This window comes from Schistocerca americana, chromosome 3 (genome assembly GCF_021461395.2).
Source record: "Schistocerca americana isolate TAMUIC-IGC-003095 chromosome 3, iqSchAmer2.1, whole genome shotgun sequence".
Lineage (NCBI taxonomy): Eukaryota > Metazoa > Arthropoda > Insecta > Orthoptera > Acrididae > Schistocerca > Schistocerca americana.
In genome coordinates, this window is record NC_060121.1 from 558,138,440 (window position 1) to 558,151,165 (window position 12,726).

Consider the following 12,726-nt stretch of genomic DNA (forward strand, 5'->3'; position numbering starts at 1 on the left):
ACTTCATAATTGCTAAGACTGTGGAACACGACAGGCCCCATATAGTGGGGCTTGTAGCATGTGCTGCGCCTCGGTATGCACTGGTGAAATGATAGTGATCTCTGCGTTTTACCTCACCTTCCCCAAAATGCTGATTTTTACGTAAAATAAAAAATAATCCGCCTTCAATCGCAAATGGTGATTTTTATTCCAATGCACGATCCATTGCGAGCTCTGGGGAGTCATCCTCAAATGCCTTATCATACTTCGTAGTTAGGGTACTACTGATCTTGTTAAGGATACATAGGTTTACTGCAAAGTGACGTATTGTGACTACAATTTTTGCAAAACTAGGACAATACCGAAAAATTACGCACTATTTCCAGTAATGGTTACATGGTTTTTAAGCACAGTATGAGTAGACATATTTATCTACATATAACACTTTTCATCCTACAGCATATTTGTAAACACGTTTCAAAAAAGCGGATAATATCTAAATGTAATTTTCTACTGACAGTGTCGAATATAGAACTCCGTCTTCAGGCCACAAGCGGTCCATCGGGACCATCCGATCGCCGTCTCATCCTCGGCTGAGGATGCGGATAGGAGGGGCGTGTGGTCAGCACACCGCTCTCCTGGTCTTTATGATGGTTTTATATGACCGTAGCCGCTACTATTCGGTCGAGTAGCTACTCAATTGGCAGCACGAGGCTGAGTGCACCCCGAAAAATGGCAACAGCGCATGGCGGCCCAGATGGTCACCCATCCAAGTGCCGGCCACGCCCGACAACGCTTAACTTCGGTGATCTGACGGGAACCGGGCTATCCATTGCGGCAAGGCCGTTGCCCAGTGTCGAATATGACCTCTCAATTATTTCTCGTTGTTCTAGCAAATCTTGATTTCTACCATTATTTTCTGTATGGAGTATACAGTTTGGCATTTCTGGTGTACAGAAGTGCTATTTCTAAGATTTCACAATGACATTACAATATTGTTTATATGTAGATGTCGTTTGTAAAACAATTATTTGTGTAGATAGCAGATGGGACCTGATCTTATGAAATGGTTGCAGTATTAAATATTTAATTGTATAGAAAAAAACTTCGAAAATAGCTGAAAAAACTGTGGCTGTTCAACACTGTTTATTTAACATGTTTTCCGAAAATGTTTCGTTGTGCAAAATTTCCCTTTCTACCTTACGACTCTATCATCACATAGAAAGCTCTATTTTATGATATGAAGCTTGGAATTGTTACCACTGGAATGTACTATCCCTGATAAGTGCACAGAAAATATGACTTGTGAATGTACTCGTATCTTTGCACCAACGGCCTCAGTTCACGTGTAAAAAGTGTGTTAGAACATTGATGTTACTGATTTGTCTTAAAAATGGCAACACTGTTTAACAGTTTACGTAATTTACTTCTTTTCACGATGTACAGAGTTTCGCGCTCTTGGAAATTAATATGCTCCTACAGTGGACATGACGTGTATATTAATAGAAGAATTTTAAAAGTCTGACATGTGCTGAAGCAAAATGTAAGTCATGTTATAATCACATTTTTTTGTAATGTACTATGACTAATGTCATGTCATGTTTGTGTGACTCTGTATATACACCCTGTGCTTCATTTTCTGCATATTTGTTTTAGCTTTTGCAGTACCGCTTGATAATGGCTCAAGGACCAAAATTGCAAAAGTGATGTGAAATATTGGGTTGGTGCATAAATTCGATGCGTTTTTCCATAAACTTAATAAACACAACATATACACATAACAGGATATTAGTCTACAATAACAAACTCTCCTTAATTACTTACAACAGCCTGCCAACGCCTCATAACTTTTCGATTCCACGACGATAGAAATGGCAGTTCTGTTTCGAAGAACTCGTCGAACCATGTTCGGAGCGCATCTGGAAAGGAAGTTCCTAGGCGGCTAGTCGACAGTGGGTGGAAAAGGTGAAAATTGGGGGGTGCAAGATCATGCGAATAAGATGGGTGCGGAATGACGTCCCAACCCAACTCCTGGTAGTGTTTCTTGCCATTCTAGCAGTATGTGGCCGGGCGTTATCGTGGAGCATCACTTCACGCGGTCTTCCTGGTTGTTGTTCTTGGATTTCGTGTGCAAGACGTCTCAATTGTTGACAAAAGTCGGCAGTAACGGTTATATCTCACTGAAGCAATTCATAGAAAGCCATACCATCGCTGTTCCACCAGATGCCTAATATTATCTTTTGTGGATGCGCACCGGTCTTTGTGCGGGGAGCTTCTGCTTTGTTTGCGTCAACTATTCCTTTCTTTTCCTTCTGTTAGCATAAAGACACCATTTCTCGTTGCCAATAACGATACAGGACAGGAATATTTGGTGTCGTTCACGAGCCATTTGATGACGAGCGAGCAGAGATGAAACTATACCCACCTACTGATTTTCGAGATTTTGACTTAAAACATGCGATAGCCAAACATCCAATTTTTGAACCTACCCCATTGCGCACAAATGTTAAACGACGATGGAATTGTGGGGCGGCGGGTGGAAATAATTGGTATAAAAATTTTCCTATTATTTATTTAATGCTGTTGTTTGCCGTTCTCAACACTGGCTCTCTAACCACAATATTGGCAACCAGAAAGTGATTAGCAAAACGTGAAGCCTGTAATTAGAATTCCTAGTGCCCACTTTATCTGAAAAATACATTTATAGCTACAGCTTATAGCTCTGAGGAATTGGGAGTTTGTGCTGGGATTCACAATCAAAAACTATTTTCTCTAAAATGTTCATTATATTCTGAAAATCACGGACCAAAAGGAATCCACACAATCCAACTATCAGAGCAGTTCAGAGTCTAATGCGCTGATGCAACTATAACTGTTCAAATTGAATGTTTAAGTGAATGCTCGCCATAATTTGATGATAATGTTCATCAAATGCCACGTTAAATAATGGTAGAATGTCTGTCCCGCAGCGGCACGTGAAAATACAACATACGCAAACTGAAGATAGATCATTAAAGTCATGCAAGAATTAACACTTCACTCGAAAACGATTTCATGGTTACACGTGTCCCGAGTAACTTATTACGGCATCCGAGGCTGTTTATAGCAATGATACCAACGCGACGCGACTACCGGCACAGGTGGTGTGCTAACCAGCGTCTGGAGAGAACTGGGGCCTTTCTCTCTCGCGCAGCATTCTTATATATAAAGCCACGGTGCGGACGGCTAAGGGAACGCCTGATCAAATCCGCTCTCCCGACTAGCCGCTGGGCTAGTAATGCACCACTTTAAGTTATTGAATAAATAATTGCTTCCTTTGCTGATGGCCGATGAAGCTCTCAATTTAAATGTGCAATCAGCACACAGGTAAGTAATCACGTGGCTAAGTAAAATATTTTGGGCGAGAGAATTAATTTAATTACACTACACGCAGTAGACGAGCTCTGAACTTGCCCTTTGGAGATACGCTATCGCTATAGTTTTATAGTTATTCAGTTGAAACTTCTCACATCTTTATGATTATAGCGGTTCTCCCTTCTACTTAAATTTAAACATCCTAGCTTATATATTCGCCTGCTTAATCTGTCTTGCTTCCTTAATTTTTAAGACAAAAACCAGAAAATCATGAATTTCAACTAAAATTTTAATTTGTGAGGTCCAGAATACTGTTTCTACTAAATTGTTATGAAAAAGGAATCTAAATATAAATTTTTAAGTTTCTAGTTCTTTTCTGTTGCGCCAATGATTTTTACAGAAAAACATCCAAATTTCGAAAATGGTTAAAGTTATTGAATTGTTATTCAACCCATATTGATTTAGTATTACTCCTGACATACTAGAATTGTTTCAGGTTATTTACATGATTTTTAAAGTATTGCGCAACATTTATGACATCAGAGCTAGTTACAGCGGACTAGACTGGCACACAATGGAAAGACTGATGTGAATTTTATACGGCGTGAGTAGGCTGCTTCCCTACAGAATGATCAAAGTTTATCAGCTTTGCAAGTTATCAAGTTCACTGAGGTGGACCATTGCGGATTAATGCCTTTAAACGATCTTCATCAAACTCTTAAGGTTTCCCTGAATGTAAAGAACCACTAATGTCAAATGATCCTCCTTAAAACGAGAAAACCTTTCACTTGTCGTGTTCAGACCAATGGCATTTCCCCCATACACGGTGCAAATGTTTCTGGCTGCCTCCGCTATTGTCAGCCTTCTGCTGAACTTAAACAGAATAATATGTCGGAAATGTTCTGATCTCACCCCTTGGCACTTCATTTTTTAGCGTCCACTGCTCCACCCACTATCTCCAAATGACAAAATGACAATATACACTATGTAATCAAAAGTATATGGACACCTAGGTGAAAATGGTTTACAAGTTCGTGGCGCCCTCCATCGATAATGCTGGAATTCAATATGGTGTTGGCCCAACCTTAGCCTTGAGGACAGCTTCCACTCTCGCAGGCATACGTTCAATCAGGTGCTGGCAGGTTTCTTGCGGAATGGCAGCCCATTCTTCATGGAGTGCACCGAGGAGAGGTACTGATGTCGGTTGGTGAGGCCTGGCACGAAGTCGGCGTTCCAAAACATCCCAAAGGTGTTCTATACGATTCAGGCCAGTCCATTACGGGGATGTTATTGTAATGTAACCGACTCTGGCCGTGCATTGTGAACAGGTGCTCGATCGTATTGAAGGATGCAATCTCCGTCCGCGAAGTGCTCTTCAACAGCGGGAAGCAAGAAAGTGCTTAACCATCTACACTCCTGGAAATGGAAAAAAGAACACATTGACACCGGTGTGTCAGACCCACCATACTTGCTCCGGACACTGCGAGAGGGCTGTACAAGCAATGATCACACGCACGGCACAGCGGACACACCAGGAACCGCGGTGTTGGCCGTCGAATGGCGCTAGCTGCGCAGCATTTGTGCACCGCCGCCGGCAGTGTCAGCCGGTTTTCCGTGGCATACGGAGCTCCATCGCAGTCTTTAACACTGGTAGCATGCCGCGACAGCGTGGACGTGAACCGTATGTGCAGTTGACGGACTTTGAGCGAGGGCGTATAGTGGGCATGCGGGAGGCCGGGTGGACGTACCACCGAATTGCTCAACACGTGGGGCGTGAGGTCTCCACAGTACATCGATGTTGTCGCCAGTGGTCGGCGGAAGGTGCACGTGCCCGTCGACCTGGGACCGGACCGCAGCGACGCACGGATGCACGCCAAGACCGTAGGATCCTACGCAGTGCCGTAGGGGACCGCACCGCCACTTCCCAGCAAATTAGGGACACTGTTGCTCCTGGGGTATCGGCGAGGACCATTCGCAACCGTCTCCATGAAGCTGGGCTACGGTCCCGCACACCGTTAGGCCGTCTTCCACTCACGCCCCAACATCGTGCAGCCCGCCTCCAGTGGTGTCGCGACAGGCGTGAATGGAGGGACGAATGGAGACGTGTCGTCTTCAGCGATGAGAGTCGCTTCTGCCTTGGTGCCAATGATGGTCGTATGCGTGTTTGGCGCCGTGCAGGTGAGCGCCACAATCAGGACTGCATACGACCGAGGCACACAGGGCCAACACCCGGCATCATGGTGTGGGGAGCGATCTCCTACACTGGCCGTACACCACTCGTGATCGTCGAGGGGACACTGAATAGTGCACGGTACATCCAAACCGTCATCGAACCCATCGTTCTACCATTCCTAGACCGGCAAGGGAACTTGCTGTTCCAACAGGACAATGCACGTCCGCATGTATCCCGTGCCACCCAACGTGCTCTAGAAGGTGTAAGTCAACTACCCTGGCCAGCAAGATCTCCGGATCCGTCCCCCATTGAGCATGTTTGGGACTGGATGAAGCGTCGTCTCACGCGGTCTGCACGTCCAGCACGAACGCTGGTCCAACTGAGGCGCCAGGTGGAAATGGCATGGCAAGCCGTTCCACAGGACTACATCCAGCATCTCTACGATCGTCTCCATGGGAGAATAGTAGCCTGCATTGCTGCGAAAGGTGGATATACACTGTACTAGTGCCGACATTGTGCATGCTCTGTTGCCTGTGTCTGTGTGCCTGTGGTTCTGTCAGTGTGATCATGTGATGTATCTGACCCCAGGAATGTGTCAATAAAGTTTCCCCTTCCTGGGACAATGAATTCACGGTGTTCTTATTTCAATTTCCAGGAGTGTATGTAGGCCTGTGCTGTGATAGTGCCACGAAAAACAAGGAGTGCAAGCCCCCTCCATGAAAAACACGACCACACCATAACAAAATGGTTCAAATGGCTCTGAGCGCTATGGGACTCAACTGCTGAGGTCATTAGTCCCCTAGAACTTAGAACTAGTTAAACCTAACGACATCACAAACATCCATGCCCGAGGCAGGATTCGAACCTGCGACCGTAGCGGTCTCGCGGTTCCAGACTGCAGCGCCTTTAACCGCACGGCCACTTCGGCCGGCCCACACCATAACACCACCGCATCCGAATTTTACTGTTGGTACTACACAAGCTGGCAGATAACTTTCACCGGGCATTCGCGATACACACCCTGCCATAGGATTGCCACATTGTGTACCGTGATTCGTCACTCCACACAACGTTTTTCCATTGTTCAGTCGTCCGATGTTTACGTTCCTTACAGTAAGCGAGGGGTCGTTTGGCATTTACCGGCGTGATGTGTGGCTAATGAGCAGCCGCTCGACCATGAAATCCAAGTTTTTCCGCCTTCCGCCGAACCGTCATAGTACTTGCAGTGGTTGCTAATGCAGTTTGGAATTCCTGTGTGATGGTCTGGATAGATATCTACCTATTACACATTACAACCTTCTTCAACAGTCGCCGGTTTCTGTCAGTCAACAGATGAGGTCGGTCTGTACTCTATTGTGCTGTACATGTCCCTTCACGTTTCCACTTGACTAACACATCGGAAACAGTGGACCTAGGGATGTTTAGGAGTGTGGAAATGTCGCGTACAGACGTATGACACAAGTGACACCCAATCACCTGATGACGTTCGAAGTCCATGGGTTCCACGGAGCGCCCCATTCTGCTCTCTCATGGTGTCTAATGACTACTGACGTCGCTGATATGGAGTACCAGGCACTAGGTGGCATCACAATGTACCTAATATGAGAAACGTGTATTTTTGTGGGTGCCCGGATACTTTTGATCACATAGTGTATGTGAACAGATCACAAAATGCAGACGAAGTGCAATTTCATAAATGCGAAGTAATCCAACTGTGTAATTACTTAAGGCATATGTCAGAGACGTAGTTAAAATGTTTCTTTCTCTCTGTTAAATGTCATATAGCTGTGTAATTCTGTGTTAGAGAAATGTGGTACCGATGTATAAAACTGTTTAAGCAAATACCATATTAGCTAGGGCTTCTTGCGCTTGCCACACACATGGTACACAAAGTAGACGTTTCCCCATGAGCGATAACGTAATTATATATCAAATCTTACAGTTTAGAATTGCGGAATGAAATGTATCACCAAAAATCTTCTCCGTATCATTGTAGTTCAAAAAAATTTCTATTAATGTTTCAAATACAAAAAGTGATCACTCAAATGCGTGTCATGTGGCGCTAAACTGTACTTCTTGTCGTCATTCATAAGCAATGTTCTGCCAATGTCAATGTACTTGTCATATACAAAAGTAAAGTGCTATGTGTATAAATGTTGTAGTTATTAAGTTCATTGCCGTGATCTTGAAAGTACTGTACTGTGACCTATTGTTGAGTTACGAAAATAGCTGTCTCATTATACCCACGCTGTGAAAGTCATTACCAATACGTGTTTTACTTTCCATAAGAACGCAGAAAAACTGCGCAGACATAAAACAGATACAGCGTAAAAGCGATAACGAAAATTGTGTCACTCACAAGTAGCGTCGTACTATAATCGTGTAGCTGTCGAACAAACCAAATACTGTGTCATCTGTGACATCTCAGAAGGTAGTTTACTAAAAAGGTCTTTTCAAGTAAACCAAAATGTTGCAGTAAACATCATTAGCAATATATGTTCCAAGAATGTGGGCGTTATAGTCCTGATGTAATCGTGCAACTGACAAGCGATAGCCGGCCGGTGTGGCCGTGCGGTTCTTAGCGCGTCAGTTTGGAACCGCGTGACCGCTACGGTCGCAGGTTCGAATCCTGCCTCGGGCATGGATGTGTGTGATGTCCTTAGGTTAGTTAGGTTTAAGTAGTTCTAAGTTCTAGGGGACTGATGACCTCAGTAGTTAAGTCCCATAGTGCTCAGAGCCATTTTGACAAGCGATAATGTACTCACAGTAAGACCGTGTCGTCTGTTCCTTATAAAAGTGTAATCTTAAAATTGTCTTAATATGTTCCACAAGTTCTTATATCGATAGTTGACTTCCAAACATCGTTGCTTGCTAACAGTTTCTAAATGTGACAACGCGTAATAGTAACTTGAAGAGAAAAAGGTTCATAGCAATAACTAAGTCAGAATGCAAATTATATCTCAATAACAGGTTTTACATGAGAAACATGGTGTAATCCTTTACTTTTCTTAGTACGTAGAGTTGCAATTTCAATGCAATTATCATGCAGTATACGTCGGATTCTGTAAGGTCCATTGTAAATCAGAAAGAATTTGTGACCCAAATGTTTCTTCTTATGCGACAATAAATGGGCTTTAATGAGAACTTTTTGAATGTGTAGTTCCTTTGCATTTGTCTTACCGTGTAATTTTCTCCTTTTGTCTGCAGCAGAATTTATATTTTTAATAGCCAAATGTCAAAGTTTACGTGTACTCGGAATAGGTACAAGCTCTCTGATTCTGTTCGGTGATTCCTCATTCTTTAGTACAAGAATAGGTGGTAAAGCAGTGGAGTCATGAGGCATTTCATTCAGTACATTTTGAATTAACGGTAAGTATCTGTCCGAATACTGATGCTTCCTGTGACAATAAAGTCTGCAAAGCTTATTAATTTCTTTCATCATGCGTGCAGACAGGTTACAATGTGGAGGGTACAATGAAACAAAAACAAGTTTGATTTTACGATTCCGAAGCTAGCGAAACCAAATAACAGATCTGAATTGTGATCTGTTATCTGAAATGACGTCAACGTGTCCAACTTCACATAATAAATTTTTAACAAATGCGTTGGATACAGAACGTCCAGTGGCTTTGCGTAACGGTATAAAAGAAACAAAGTTTGAAGTAAGTATAATAGCGACGAGAACGTACGAAAACCTATTCAATGTTTTAACATTACAAGGAGTCCTAGAAGATCAATAGCAGCTAATTCTTTTAATCTAGTAGGAATAATAAGAAACAATGGAGAATGATGTGAGTAGTAGACTGCTTAGCTTTCCGACAAAGTTTTCAAATATCTTGCTCAAAAGCAATGTTCGTTAAAGATGCAGTGACGAAGTTTTCAAAAGCTACTTTTTGAGTGTAAAGAATACTGAAATTTTTTTCAAAGTTAGCTTCTGTGTTGCTTTTCTAAAGGCCAGCCGGTGCATTTGCAACAAGATGCCAAGAATGTAGACTATTGTGAAGTGGAATTCTTGCAGAAACGATGTACAACGCTTCAGTCCGTCACGATTTAAGTTTGAGGAGATAATAAAAGTGCAACGTTCGATGATCACTATAAAATTTTACATGTTTGCCAGAAAGAAAGAACCGAAATTCTCAAATGCCAAAACGATAGCTTAAGCTTCCAATATGAGTGACGGAATAATTTTTCTCAGATTTTGTTAGCACGCAGTTAGCAAAAGCGATGGTATTCTGAACAGTAATGTCATTTTCTATAGCTTCTTGAAAAAATGGGAACCAAGGCCAACTTTAGAAGAATACATGCTAAGACAGGAATCCTGTGACAGATCTGGATGTGCTAAGACTAGTGCGTTAAGTAGCGCTTCTTTCAAAGAATCAAATTCTAACTGTGCCTGTTAGTCCCATTTCCAGATAGTGTTTTTGCCAGTGCGAGAAAAAAGTTTTGGAGTCATTAGAATTTGTATATTCAGGAAACGATGGTAGAAATTCACGAGACTTAGAAAACTAGGAACTTGTCCTTTTGTGGATGGAACAGGAATAGCTCTGATTGTTTTAAACTTTTCAGGATCCGGCTCAATGCCCTCAGAAGAAATAATGAGACCCAAAAACTTCACCTTTGTCCTACCGAATTCAGATTTTTCTGAGTTAACCGATATTCCAGATTCAGCAAAAATAAGTTACAAACTGTTGAGGATACGATTATGTTGTTCCCAAAGGGCTTCTGCTAATAAAATATCGTCCACGAAAGAAGTGATACGTCGTTTTAAGAACTCAGGTAATTAGAATTTAACCCACGAAAGAATGCTGCCAAAGAAATGTTCAAACCAATATGATGTTTCCGAAATTGATAACAAAAGCCGAAACAAAGGAAAGCCGTATATTTTCTACATTCTGGATAAAGTTCAGTTTGATAAAAGTTGGATCTGAGATCAATAGAAGACAACACTTTTACGCCAATGATATTTTGCTGCAGTTCATTCAGCGTTTGCGACCTGTCTGTTTCAGGAATGATTGTGGTATTTATTTGTCTGGAATCTCAGACAACCCTGATCGACCCGTTTTTCTTCTCAACAATATGTACTGGATTATTGTATGAGCTCACCGCTGGTTCAATAATGCCCTCGTCAAGCGTAGATTGTATTTCCGTTCCAATACGGTCCCTATAATGTGCCGGAATTAAGTATAGTCCGACGCAAAATTTTGAATGCTTACAAACTCGAAATTTGTATTGAAATCCATTAATTGTTCCTGTTTTGTGAGTAAAACCGTGGAATGGTCTTGTAAGATGTCAAAAAGGACCTATCAGTGTCATTAGAGTACTCAATTGTTTGAATTTTTTCTGAATTAAAACGTCAATATCTAATACGTAATCAATAGCATCCCTGTCAGTACTTGCAAAGAGATTATTTGTGTCAAAGTACGTCGAAAGTTCGAAACTGTCAATAATGCCCTCGTCAAGCGTAGATTGTATTTCCGTTCCAATACGGTCCCTATAATGTGCCGGAATTAAGTATAGTCCGACGCAAAATTTTGTATGCTTACAAACTCGAAATTTGTATTGAAATCCATTAATTGTTCCTGTTTTGTGAGTAAAACCGTGGAATGGTCTTGTAAGATGTCAAAAAGGACCTATCAGTGTCATTAGAGTACTCAATTGTTTGAATTTTTTCTGAATTAAAACGTCAATATCTAATACGTAATCAATAGCATCCCTGTCAGTACTTGCAAAGAGATTATTTGTGTCAAAGTACGTCGAAAGTTCGAAACTGTGATCTGACAAAAGGTGAAGCTGATTGATTTCCTCGTCATGGTTTGAAAGCCGATCTTAAAATTTCAAAGCTATTGTCTTGCCTTCTTTCTCTAAACTTATTTCAGCGTCGTCAAAGTTTAAAATTGCTTTATACTCATTCAAAGAGTCTACACCTAATGTAATCTCCGTCGACAGTAATGGAACTGTTATATCCTAGCCAGTAATGCCACCCGAGCCCGCTGCCAAAAGGTTGGCAGCATCAAAGTCCGGACGCCGTCCGCATAAGCAGCGCCAGCGAGACAGGAAATCGCCGCAAGTCTGCGCGCGCCACCGCTGGCTTCTGGTTTCTTAAGCGCTGGAGTCGCGAGCGCTAGGACAGTTCTGTATTCGCCGCTCAGTTGTATACTCGCCACCGAATTGTGTACTTGCTAGTCAGTTGTGTGTTCATCGCAGCAGAGTTGTTGTTTGTCGTCAGCCGACGCTGACCTAGCCGCTCCGACTCGAACTAGACAGATTTCTGTAGACACGGAGTTCACTACTGTGTTTCTGTATCTTCGTTAATAAAGATAAGTACAGACTTTTATTTAATCAGAGTATTTGGGTTTTCATCTTTCTGTTCACTGTTCCAGCGGACCGGTCGGCCCGCTATTAAAAGTGTGGGGTGACTTCGTAAGCCGTTTCTACAGCGAATTGCTTGTCGCTACGAACGCCGCCACAAAACTGGCGACGAGGACTTCCGAACTCGTGTGCAGGGCTGGTTCAACTTGTTTCTGGTTATACTAATTATAGCGATAAAATTTTGGGGGCTGGTTTAATTTGTGTTCACTATGTCTGCCGACTTACAACAGTTGATCTTGTTACAGAGTCAGCAAATACAAAGTCTGGTGGAAGCAATCGCCAAACAAGCGGCTAATCCTCCAACACAAAAGGAACAAGCACAGGCAGCACCACCTTTCCGTGCTTTTGATGCATCACGAGAAGAATGGCGAGAATATTTCGCGCAGTTGCAGGCGCACATGACTGTCTACAAAATCACAGGTACTGAGCGGCAGCTTTATTTAATTTCCACTGCAGGCGTGGAAGTCTATCGACTACTTTGTAAGTTGTTCCCGGAATCCAAGCCAGAAGCTTTAGACTATGACGTTATTGTTAACAAGCTTGCAGAGTATTTCGAGTCGCGAGTTCATGTGGCAGCAGCCAGATTCAAGTTCTTCAGATTAAAGAAACTGTCACATCAATCTAATAAACAGTGGTTAACAGATTTACGGGGCCTCACCCGTCAGTGCCGATTTAATTGTGTGTGTGGAGCTTCCTACAGTGATGTCATGTTACGAGACGCTATTACTCAAAACATTGCAGATTCCCGTATTCGTGCTGCTATCTTAAAGTTGCCTGACCCGTCATTAGAGACTGTGATGAACATCATTGAAGCCCAAGATACTTTTGACTATGCTGAGTGTGAGTTAGAT

The 12,726-nt window shown here is 42.5% G+C and overlaps 1 pseudogene; it reads right to left on the bottom strand.

The window, feature by feature from the left end:
• Window positions 1–712: 712 nt before the first annotated feature.
• Window positions 713–830, bottom strand: LOC124608028 (annotated as a pseudogene).
• Window positions 831–12,726: the final 11,896 nt, after the last annotated feature.